This window comes from Ovis aries, chromosome 1, assembly GCF_016772045.2.
Source record: "Ovis aries strain OAR_USU_Benz2616 breed Rambouillet chromosome 1, ARS-UI_Ramb_v3.0, whole genome shotgun sequence".
NCBI classification, from domain to species: domain Eukaryota; kingdom Metazoa; phylum Chordata; class Mammalia; order Artiodactyla; family Bovidae; genus Ovis; species Ovis aries.
In genome coordinates this window covers 173,712,494-173,724,289 of record NC_056054.1, presented here as the reverse complement: position 1 = coordinate 173,724,289, position 11,796 = coordinate 173,712,494, and the positions used below count along the sequence as shown (strand labels likewise).

General features: G+C 47.1%; 1 long non-coding RNA gene across 3 annotated transcripts; it reads right to left on the bottom strand.

Annotated features, from left to right (window-relative positions):
- Positions 1–1,632: 1,632 nt before the first annotated feature.
- LOC121816366 (uncharacterized) lies at positions 1,633–10,767 on the bottom strand. 3 transcript variants are annotated; one of them, XR_009597920.1, is made up of 5 exons: positions 10,612–10,767; positions 8,969–9,791; positions 5,550–8,007; positions 2,866–5,020; positions 1,633–1,850 (listed from the first exon to the last, which is right to left on the bottom strand). It is a non-coding gene; the product is annotated as an uncharacterized LOC121816366 (long non-coding RNA). The 3 variants fall into 3 exon arrangements; XR_006055913.2 differs by lacking the exon at positions 5,550–8,007 and having other exon boundaries at positions 10,612–10,753; XR_009597921.1 differs by lacking the exon at positions 5,550–8,007 and having other exon boundaries at positions 3,538–5,020; positions 10,612–10,749.
- Between the last annotated feature and the right edge of the window lie 1,029 nt (positions 10,768–11,796).

The window sequence follows — 11,796 nt, the reverse complement described above, 5'->3', positions numbered from 1 at the left end:
TATTAATCAGAGCTTCTCCTAATTCTTCCATAGCGGCTGCCACAACTGTCTGAATACACCAGCCTTCCGGTCCTCTGGATGGTTTATATAGTGATAATGGAGTGAATTTTAATAGGGTCCCTCCTTCCTTCCTGGGCTTCCCTGGTGGCTCAGCTGGTAAAGAATCCACCTGCAATATGGGAGACCTGAATTCCATCCCTGGGTTGGGAAGATCCTCTGGAAAAGGGAAAGGCTACCTACTCCAGTATTCTGGCCTGGAGAATTTCACAGACTGTACAGTCCATGGGGTTGCAAAGAGTCGGACACAACTGAATGACTTTCACTTTCACTTTCACTTTCCTTCCTACCTCCCCTCCCTCCTCTTTTTTCCCCTCCCTTCCTTTCCCCTTTCCATTATTAGTTTACTCAAGAATATGCAAGCCCTTGCTTCCCTGATAGCTCAGTTGGTAAAGAATCCGCCTGCAATGCAGGAGATGCTGGTTTGATTCCTGGGTTGGGAAGATCCCCTGGAGAAGGAAAGGCTACCCACTCCAGTATTCTGGCCTGGAGAATTCCATGGACTGTATAATCCATGAGGTCGCAAAGAGTCGGACACGACTGAGCAACTTTCACTGTCATGCAAGCCCATCAATCAAGAGCCAGGCTGTAATTTGATCTGATCTCCTCCTGGCACTTGCAGCCTAGCAAGGAATGTGGGCATTGAGTGCTAGCGAACTAGAAACGGCCTTGACAGTGAGAAGATATTGGACCCAACCTGGTGAGAGAAAGCCTCCTGGAAAAAATAATTTTCCTCTGAAATTCGAAAGTTGACCAACCAGAAGAAACAACTGGGGAGGGTGGGGTGGGGGGGTCAGCAGGGTAGTGGGAGAGGGCCATGGGCCCTGCTGAGCTAGAGAGCATGAGGTCCCCATGGCCTAAAACGCAGCTGCCCCAGGGACGCTCACGGCCCTTCCCTCCTCTGTGTCTGTGCTGGGAATGACTGCTGTCAGGTGAAATCAGCCCTCCCGGTGTGATGTGAGGGGACACTACCCTCCTCTCCATCTCAGTAAGGGTCGGTGACCCCCTCCAGCTTGCACAGGCATCTCCAAGAAGCGCAGAAACTTGCTTCAGGCTCATTGTTCTTGTGTCGCAATTACTGAAGCCCGCCTGCCCGAGAGTCTGGGCTTCACAACAACAGAGGCCACTGCAGGGAGAAGCCCTTGAACCTCATGGAAAACCCAGTGTAGCCGAAATAAATAATAAACAAATAATTAAAAAACAAAATCAGAAGGCTGAGCTGGAGCTGAAGCTCAGGACTGCTTGGTGTTTCTAAAATATGTGCCCAGAGGGAGGCTCAAGAGGGAGGGATATATATATATATATATATGTGTGTGTGTGTATATATATATATATATAATTATGACTGATTCACATTCTTGTACAACACAACACTGTAAAGCAATTATCATCTGATTAAAAAATAAAATAAATTAAATATGCACCCATTCCATCTGCACACTAACATCTGCAATTCCTCCACCAGAAAGGAGTTAATACCTAAGAAACAAAAGACAGCTTCTTTCCTCATGCCCCTCTTTTATAAACAAACACTGAGCAAGCTTTGGAATGTTGAAAAATGCTCATGACAAAGAAAAGGGGACCAGACACCTCTTATTTTGTCCTTACCATTTAAATCATGCACACTTCCATATCTTGAGTTCTTTTATACTTTAAACAAATACATAATAAACATTTTAAAATTCTCCGGGGCTTCCCTGGTGGTCCAGTGGCTAAGAGTCCACACTCTCAATGCAGGTTAGATCTCCAGTCAGAGAACTGCGTTCCAAATGCTGTAACTCAGAGCTTGTACGCTGCAAATAATGAAAGCAAAGGAAATCAAAGATCCTGCATGCCGCAACTAAACAAAAAAATTTTTTTTAATTTGAAAAAGCAGATACTCCTTGGTAGAGGTCACCTATGAAATCAGTAATACTTAGGAGTGTATGTATTTATCAGGAAATTTTCATTCGGACAAGAAAAATGAGGGCAGCACATAAATTATGGGTGCCCACCAAAGTTTGAGATACAGAGGCAGAGCTCATAGTACTAAATATAATTGTCACGGTCTTCAGGATTTCACCTTGTGCCAACTCTTCCAAGTTATTATTAAATACTCTTCTCTTCTGCTGGACGTTAGCTCCAAGTCTTCCCTTCGGGTGGAATATCTTCTAACCCTTTGCTATAGATTTTACCTCCCTGGGGGAAACTTCGTAGATCTCCTTAGTCAGAAATCACCTATATCCTTTATTTTTCTCATACCACGTGGTGATGTCTCTACTATTAAGCCCTTATTGCATTAGTATTTGTTCTAAAGTTAATTAGGCATTCACCTGACTCCCCTTCTAAGCTGAGAATACTCAGGAATCACAGCTCATTAATCTGTGCATTTCCCATAATGTCCTGCTTAATACTGTGTACATAGTAGGGGCTTAATACATCTTTAAAGACTTGAAAGAAAAATATGTTCTTTCTGGCTTGAGTAAAACTTTAGTAGGAATTTCTCCATAAATATCCATAATGAAGAGTTTTTCAGCTTGAGACATTTGCAGGATTGCTTTGGCCTTGATGAATTTTCTTTGATAAGAAAAAAAAAAAGTAACCTGAATACTCTTTCCTGCGATAAGAGTCATAATTTTGAGAGACAGAGCTGTTCAGAGGAAAACATTTTGAATTCTGTACTATGTTCTGAGCCAATTAGAAGCAATTGGGTTTATGAATTTTTTATTTTCCTGATTGATTTTCTATTTAGTTTCTCCTGAATAAGTACTTAAAAATCTTTCCATAACATTCACCCTTTCCGTTGATTTCTAGCCTTACAGAACTTACCTTTCAGCAATTATATAGGCCCTTCACACATTTTTTCTTTTTTGCATTCCACTTCTTTTAAAGTAGTTTATTGAAATCCTCTCCAGATAAAAACCTTGAAATCATTAAGCAGATCACTGTTCAGAACCACATTAATTCTTCTATTTTTCTCCTTAAAGGAGATGACTGGTGGACAGCTCAGAATAGCAATGAGGAATGGTATTTATCTATAATACCTCTTCCATGATGAATAACTAATTTATTCAAAATCCCATTACTCGGAACACTTCAATCATGGTAGAATGAGGTCTCTGATTTGGGTTCTGGTTAGTTTAGAAATGGCCTCTTTCCCTGGGGACATTGAGAGATGCTAAGGCCAGCTGGTGGTACAGACTGAATGTGAACACTGCAACGCTGGGAATTTGAGCAACAGCTTCTTAATTCCTGGCTCAGAATAGCCTGCGAGGTCTGGGGCCTTGCCCACCTCCATTTCCTCCAGGAATTTCAGCCCTCATTGCAAGGATCCTCTCCCTGCCCTAAACATTGCCACAGCTGTCCTGATGGCCTGGCTATCTACAGGGATTGGACTTTGTCAGCACTCAGAACTACTGAAGCATGAAGCACTCAGACTTCAGGTACCCCCACCCAGAGCACAACCTTAAAGCTCCAAGAAGCTGTGTTCTTAAAACTTACCACAGCATCTGCCACTGCTTCCTAACTCACAGGGGAAGAGCCATGGGTCCTGGCGGTGGCCATGTCCTTGGAGAGCAGCCCACTCAGGGATTTTAGCTCCAGACCCTTTTCCTCAAATGAAATCATATGTGGACACCCCATGAGACAGAAGAAACAGAGCTGCTCAGGCTGGATGGGAGTGCAGATCACAGCCACTCATTCTGTCTTGTGCTGTGATTTTATTACAGAACGGATGTCTAAATACACGGCTGCAGCTACTGCTAAGTCACTTCAGTCGTGTCCGACTCTGTGCAACCCCATGGACCACAGCCCACCAGGCTTCTCCGTCCATGGGATTTTCCAGACAAGAGTACTGGAGTGGGGTGCCATTGCCTTCTCCTAAATACATGGCATTTTGATTAAATTATGCTTGTAGCATAGGCTTTAATTCTTATCTGCGACATGGAGCCTCAGTACCCAGCAAATCCCCCTTTCCAGGCACCCCTTCCCCTAATAATCTTGGAAGTCTCCAGAGAGCTTCTCTGATTAGCTCATGAATGAAATCATTCAGTTCCCCACACAGGTGTTCTGTGTGGTCTCCACTCTGTTCCCCTGCTCTCTCTGCCCTTGCTGCTCTCCTGGCTCCATGCAGGATGCTCCTAACTCCCACAGGCTCTGCTGCTGCCTTTGCTGGGCACAGCTGCCACCCTTTGCAGGCACAGCTCAGCTAGTACAGTAAACATGGGGGAACCCTGACGTTGACCAGTCTCTTTTATGCATTCCTTCTCCTCAAAGGATACCAATGCAAGCTCTTTTCTGAGAGAATCATTCATGAAAATAGCCCTCTTATGTTTACATCCTTACAGACTTCTTTCTCCCAGGACCTGAAAATTGAGTCAATATAAGGTTGGGAGCTGAGCGCCGAAGAATTGATGCTTTTGAACTGTGGGGTTGCAAGGAGATCCAACCAGTCCATCCCAAAGGAGATCAGTCCTGGGTGTTCACTGGAAGGACTGATGTTGAAGCTGAAACTCCAATACTTCGGCCACCTGATGCGAAGAACTGACTCATTGGAAAAGACTCTGATGCTGGGGAAGATTGAGGGCAGGAGGAGAAGGGGCTGACAGAGGATGAGATGGCTGGATGGCATCACCAACTCAATGGACATGGGTTTGGGTGGACTCCAAGAGTTGATGATGGACAGGGAGGCCTGCTGCGGTTCATGGGGTTGCAAAGAGTCGGACACGACTGAGCGACTGAACTGAACTGAACTGAAGGTTGGGATAAAGACCCATCTTTACTGAGAACTGAAGTTTTAGACTTGGCTCTGGTGAGTCAGCTGTGCTATGCCCTCTGTGAGGAGTTCCCATCTTCCGGGTCTTCAGTTTCTCAGAAAAACCGTTTCTTCTGGCAGTCTACTAGGTGATAGCCTTCAGCAGCAGTCCAGACATAAGCAGGGCCATCTCCTTGACCTGATCCTGGACTCACCCGAAATCACTTCTGTCTTTAAACACACAGTAGAGAAAAAGGTTGTAAGTAACTCAATTTAAACTGATTGATTTTTACCAAAATGAGAGAGCAGGGTATTTTGAGAAAATACAAGTTTCTATTGGCAAAAATAATGAAAATTGTATTGATCATAACTGTGCCTCACTGAGAACTGATACTTGACCAATTAACTTAAAAATTTGATAAAGCAAACCAATAATCATGCAGGATCTGAAGAGAGCACAAGGATAAAGCTAGTCACTAAGAAATGCGGGAACCACACACACACACACACACACACACACACACACACACACACACACACACACTCGTGCACATACACACATACTTCCCTAAACCAGAGAGAAAAGGAGGGATCTTTCCCATTCCCATTTTCTCCCTTTAGAATTGACTTAAGGCTTGGCTTCTTGTGAAACAGCAAGAAACTTATACATTGGTCTCTGCTCCACCCCCACCCTCTACCCTCCCAACTCCATTCCCATCTCGGTTCCCGACATGGAGCTTCTGAAACTCATAATGCTTACGTGATAGGAGTATTAGGAGCTTCTTTGTTCTAATGAAGAGACTGAGTGGGCTCCCCAAAGGACACTGGTCACCAGAAAGACTCAGTCATGACTAGAAGCTTGAAATCTTCAGCCCCACCTTCCCATCTCCAGAGAGGGGAAGGGGCTGGAAATGGAGTTAATAACTGATTATGCCAATGTGATAAAGTTTCCATAAGAAGCCTCAAAATATAGGATTCGGGGAGCTTCCAGGTTGGTGAACATATCCACATATGCAGGGGGTGGGTGGGTGATGCACCTCAACTCCATGTGGAAAGAAGCGCCCGTACTCGGGACCCTTCTGCACACCTCTCCCCAGGTATCTCTTCATCTGACTGTTCATATGCATTCTTTATCACATCTTTTAATAAATTGGTAAACATAAGGCTTCCCAGGTGGCACAGTGGTGAAGAATCCACCCGCCAGTGCAGAAGATTCAGGTTCAGTCCCTGGGGAAGATCCTTGGAGAAGGAAATGGCAACTCAACTCTAATATTCTTGCCTGAGAAATCTAACGGACAGAGGATCCCAGTGGGCTACAGTCCATGGGGTCGCAAAGAGTCAGACACAACTGAGTGGCTGAGCACACACACACACAAGCATAAATGTTTCTCTCAGTTCTCTGAGCTATTTGCAAAAACATTGAATCCAAGGGGAAGGAGCTCAGGGGAACCTTCAATTTGTAGACCAGTTGGACAGAAGTTGTGGGTGACCTGGAGACCTGCCACTTGTGATCCAAATCCAAAGTTGGGGCAGGAGGGCCCTCTCATGGAACTGGGCTGTTAACCTGGTGGGGGCCTGATGCTATGTCCTGGTTGATAGTGTCAGAATTCTGCTGAATCGCAGGACACCTAGCTGGTGTCACAGAATTGCTTGGTGTGGGGTAAACTCACACATATGATGTCAGAAATGTTTTGAATGTGCTAGGAGTTTAAGGGTAAAAGAGAAACATGGGAGGAGGACTGGAGGCTTTTTCAACGTACAGTTCAAAATTCCATCCAGAGACCAGCCACACACCAGCATGACCTTGGAGCGTATTGGAGATGTAGAATCTTAGCCCCACTCCAGGGCCGCTGATCCAGACTCTGCAGCTTAGCGCTGCGGGAGATGCAGACACACTTGAACTCTGTGAAGCACTCTTCTGTGCTGCGCGGTGCTGCGTGTCACTCAGTTGTGTCCGGCTCTTTTCCACCCCATGGACTGTAGCCCACCAGGCTCCTCTGTCCTTGGGCTTCTCCAGGCCAGAACACTGGAGTGGGTTGCTGCGCCCTTCTCCGAAGTGCTCTTGTACATAATATCAACCACTTACATGCACAGAATATATGTCTCAGATCCTCCCAGAGCTCACATGTGGCTGCAGTACAGGAAGAAAGAAGTGTCTGAGAACTCGGTGAGCACTAAAAACAAAAGTGTTTAAGAGGAATACTGGGAATATTCTAGGGGAAAAAAAAAAAAGCTTCATACTTCTCTGCTTTGCCAAAGATTGGCTCTGGGCAGCAGCCTTTATAGTCGAAGCCAAGAGAAACATCATCCAAGTGTAAAACTCAAATAGGAGCTGCAAGGTTTCCTCCAACTCCAGTGCTAGGCGGAGATCAGGAGCAGACCAGGACCCCCAGCTTCCCTGTTCCTGACTGATTACATTCCTAGAAGAATTGTTTAAGAAATGGATAACCAGCTTGGCAAAAATAAGACATATTCACTGTTGCATTCCCCTTGAATGGAGTCAGTGAATGCTCTGCCTCAAGATTAATTTCCAGCCCCTGACAGCAATGTCCAAGACATGCAGATGGGGTGAGCAAATCCTAACTCTAAGTAGGGAATAGGGATACAATGCAAGTTTCTTTCTGTTTAAAGCTCCTCATGCTGAGGTGGTTGGAGAGCTGCAGAATGGAGAGAAGGGCATGGCTCCCAAAACAATGCTTTCTCATTTGCAGAAGACAGGTGAAGGTCAGCAGAACATCTCAAAGTGACACACATCTCTCTTCTGGGTGCTTCCAGGCGTCCTGATGATGAATTTCTCCCTGGGAAAGCACCAGACAGTGGCGTTGCAGGAAGTGGGGGGTGGGGGAGACGGGCACGGGTGAGCCTTGTCTGCGCTCTACTGTATCCCGTCAGAGAGAGGAGCAGAGCCACGCCTGCTCCTTGGGCTCACACCCTGCTCTGGGTGCGTGCCATTGCCCTGGCTTTCTTTCCTTTTCCACTCAGAGAATCGGGTTTGGTGACCCAGGAAATCCAGGGCTTGCAGCCAGACTCTGTGCTGTGAACATTGTGCCTCTGCTTGGCCAAACAGCTGCCTGTAACAACACAGAATTCAAAGTGGAGCTGGGGCGATCCGTCACACGCCACTCTCAGACAGGCTGCTATTAATCACGCCGGCCACATCCATTAGGCTCTTCTCCTTTGGCCACGGCTCATAGTCACAGAAGTGCAGCCAGGGTCTCCTGATAAATCAAACCCATCAGTTCTATGATAAGGATGATACAGGTGAATGGGGGACAAAAGTGTACAGTCTTAGCCATGTAGCCACAAAATTAAAAAAGTGGAGGACAGAAATGACTGCTGACTGCCAAGAGCCAGAGACTGACTTTCTTCTTTCTTTTCTTCGTTTTTCCTTCCTTCCTTCCTTCCTTCGTCTCTATCTCTCTCTTTCAATTTATAACCTTCTTAAACCTCCATCATGTGTGGGAGTTAGTATTACCACTGTGCTCAGCTGAAGAAATCAAAGCCCAGAGAGGCTGAGAAATGTGCACAAGATCACATAGATACTACAGTGGCAAAGCTAGTATTGAAATTCAGGTCTAGGTGAGCGGCAGAAATAATTAGAATAGAGAGGAAAGTAAATTGTAAGGAGCTGAGTCAGGGGCATAGAGAAGATGAAAAGGAACAGAAGAAAAATGAGAAAAAAGAATAAGAGGAAAAGTCCAGGAGCAGAAAGCAAACTGCCTTCACAACCAAGTTCCTCTGCTGGACTCAGCTTTGCCACATGCAGCCTGGTGACTTCGGGCAAATCCTAATACCACAGCCTCTTCACCTGTGCAATGCGACCAGGGCCAGCCAGCCAGCTGTGACACTGGTTTGTTTTCAGGATCAAAAGACGCTGTGGGAAGTTCTGCATCACTGGGCACGCTGTACACATGGGAGCTCTTCAGCTGGTGTTTAGAGGATGGATGAGACTCGGAAGGCCAGGCCCCCAAAAGATAGGGAATGAGAACATGCACCAAATGGTGAACAGAGCTGTGAAGCCAACTTGGATAACCACCTGCAGGTCTGCTTCAAACCAGAATCGACCCCAACAGTGGAGGTGAGTCCACTGACCCAGGCACTTACCCCAGGTCTTGAGGTTTCAGAAAAAAGGAAACCCCTTCTCCCAAATGTGTATGGGAATCGAGAGGGATCACTCACTTTCTTTCTGGACCAGGAGCATGTTGTTGAGTTGTCATCATTAATAGCTGCTGGGGAAGACAGTCAGAAGTGAAAATGTGGTGAATATTGGGTGGAGAGGGGATGGGTGGAGATGTGGGAGGAAGGAAGCTGGGAGTTTAGCCAATCCCACATGAAGGGTTCATGTGACTTGATTCAGCAATCAAGGAGGGGGTACTAAAGAGGCTTTTTAGTGAAATAAATCTGAAAAGAAGAAACCGGAGGACAGGAATTTAGTTGGAGAACTTTCTCTTCCTTTTCTGTGCAGAGCAGAAGGCCAGAAAGGAGAAAGGTTAATGTGAGCAGTTTCTTTGAGATGAGAACCATAAAGGAATTTTTGACTCCCGAGGCTGGGGAGCTCCAGAGAGTGCTACCTGGCTTGGGCTGGAAATGCGAAGGCCTGGCTGAGTCTATTCATGGTGCTCAACTAACAAGACTGCAAGGCTGTGTCAGTGAGTATCCTCCTGTTTGGTATGCGCCTCCAGGTTCCTGACTCTTCTGTAGCTTGGCCCAGAAGGTGGAGGAAGATGCTGCAGGATGAGGGAGCAAGGCCCAGATCCCAGGATGTGCTCCCAAGAGGAGGAGTCAGAAAGCTCCTCTGTGCGTCAGCCTACCTCCCCTGGGAGGGAGGTGAGGTGGGCTGAATGGTGCCCCCAAAGATATGACCACGTGCTAATGTATGGAACCTGTGAATGTTACCTGATGCAGAAAGTGGGTCCTTGTGAAGAGGGTTAAGTGAAGGGCCTTGAGATGAGGAGATCATCCTGGATCATCCGAGTGGGACCTAAATGCCATCACAGGTCACCTGGAAAGAGTGAGACAGAGGGAGAGTAAAAGGACACCCAGAAGAGCAGTCAGTGTGAAGACATAGGCAGAGCTTAGAGTCACGTGGCCTTATGAGAAAGAAGGTCTGGAGCTACCAAAACCTGTAAGAGGTGAGGATGGATTCAGCCCAGAGCCTCTGTGGGGAGCTTGGCCTTCCCAACACCTCGATTTCAGACTTCGGCCCTCCCAGCCTATGGGAGAATGCATTTCCACTGGTTTCCTTTGTTTTGTTTCTGGCTATGCCACACAGGATCTTAGCTCCCGGATCTGGGATAGACCCAGGCCCATGGCAGTCAAAGCAGAGTCCTACCTACTGGACCGCCAGGGAATTCCCATACATTCCCATTGTTTTCAGCCACCATTGGAAACTAATGTTGGCTGCAATGGAAAAGTTACCCAGAGGCAGAAACACCTCCTACTCTGCTGACTTCCCTCTTCGGGGAAGGCTCAGGACAAGGTTCATTTGCCGGAACAGGACAGAGGTGGAATTGACCAGCATGCACTCTGTGTGCCCCCATCGTGCAGAGTTTCAAAGGGAGGCCAACCACACAGGCATGCTTGCCACAGGGGATGAGGGCTGAAACAGAAGACCAGAGGTGTACGTCCAGGGTCTCATCAAATCTCCAGCGGTCCTGTGAGCAGGAAATGGAAGCTCAGCATTCAGCCCAAGAGAAGAGTCACTCAGATTTGGGTTTGAATTCCAGCTCCCCCATTCAGTGACCATGAGACCTGACACCCATCCTCCCACCCCACCACCAACTCTAGCCTTTTATCTGAGAAACTGAAATTATGACATTTACCTACAGTCTTGTTGTTGTGAGGTTTAAAGCCCTTCACAGAGCTTTCTGCTTCCTGAACGACCTGGTACATAGCTCTTGCTATCACGGCCCAGGATCCCAGAGCAGTCAGACAGGCCTGACTGATGTGGGAGCCTGAGGCGGACTCACCCTGCAGGGATCAGCCTATCTCTGTGGAGGAGCTCATTTCAACTCCCCCACAACACTCGTCAGCGTGGGGTGTTGCCTGCTGTGCTCAGCACCAACCTCTCAGTGCTCCCCAAACCACAAGGGCTAGAAGCCTGAAAACTATGTCTCTCAGATCCCCCTTGCCAGCAGGGTTCCAGTTTAGATTCTGCCTTTGGAAGGCTTTTGCATGAGAGCAGGAGGCAGAGAGGGAAACTGTTTCTCTGGCTCCAGCCTGGGAGGCAGCCGGCAGTCTAGCCCTCCTGCGGAGGCGGAGCTAGCAGCAGCGGAACCCTGCAGGACAGTGGCTGGTTCCTGCTGGCCTGAGAAGAGCAGCAGGGCTATTTGAGTCCTGTGGGCTCAGAGACAAGTAGGTTCCTACAGAGTTACAGCGACTGACTGCAGAGTTGGATCTCTGGGTAGCATCACTGTTGCCCATCCGTAATTTTGCTCCTTCCAACACCTAGGAAACTTCACTCCCTGTATTAAATTGCACTGTGTTTGAAATACCTATAGTGACTCTTGTTTTCCCAGCTGAATCCCTGACCAGTCCATCAGTCCTCTGAGGTGCAGGGGCCAAGGTACACATATCGTAGGGGGCTCAGAGGGCCATCTTCACCAGGAAATATGACCTTATATTTCCCATTAGAAATAACCCTTGTAATGAAAATACACCATGTCTGCTAAGTCACTTTAGTTGTGTCTGACTCTTTGTGACCCCCTGAACTATAGCCCACCAGGCTCCTCTGTCCATGGGATTCTCCAGACAAGAATACAGGATTGGGTCACCATGCCCTCCTCTGGGTGATCTTCCTGACCAGGGATCAAACCCACATCTCTTAAGCCTCCTGCATTTTCATGCAGGTTCTTTACTGATGAGCCACCAGGCCAGGGAAAGCTATAATACTGGCTCAAATGCAACCTATAGGGAGTCATTGACCGTATCATAGTCTGTCTTTAGTGAAAGTTTTGCAAATGGGGAAGAGTGCTAAATACAGTAGGGCAGAGAGGAAGCTGGGATGA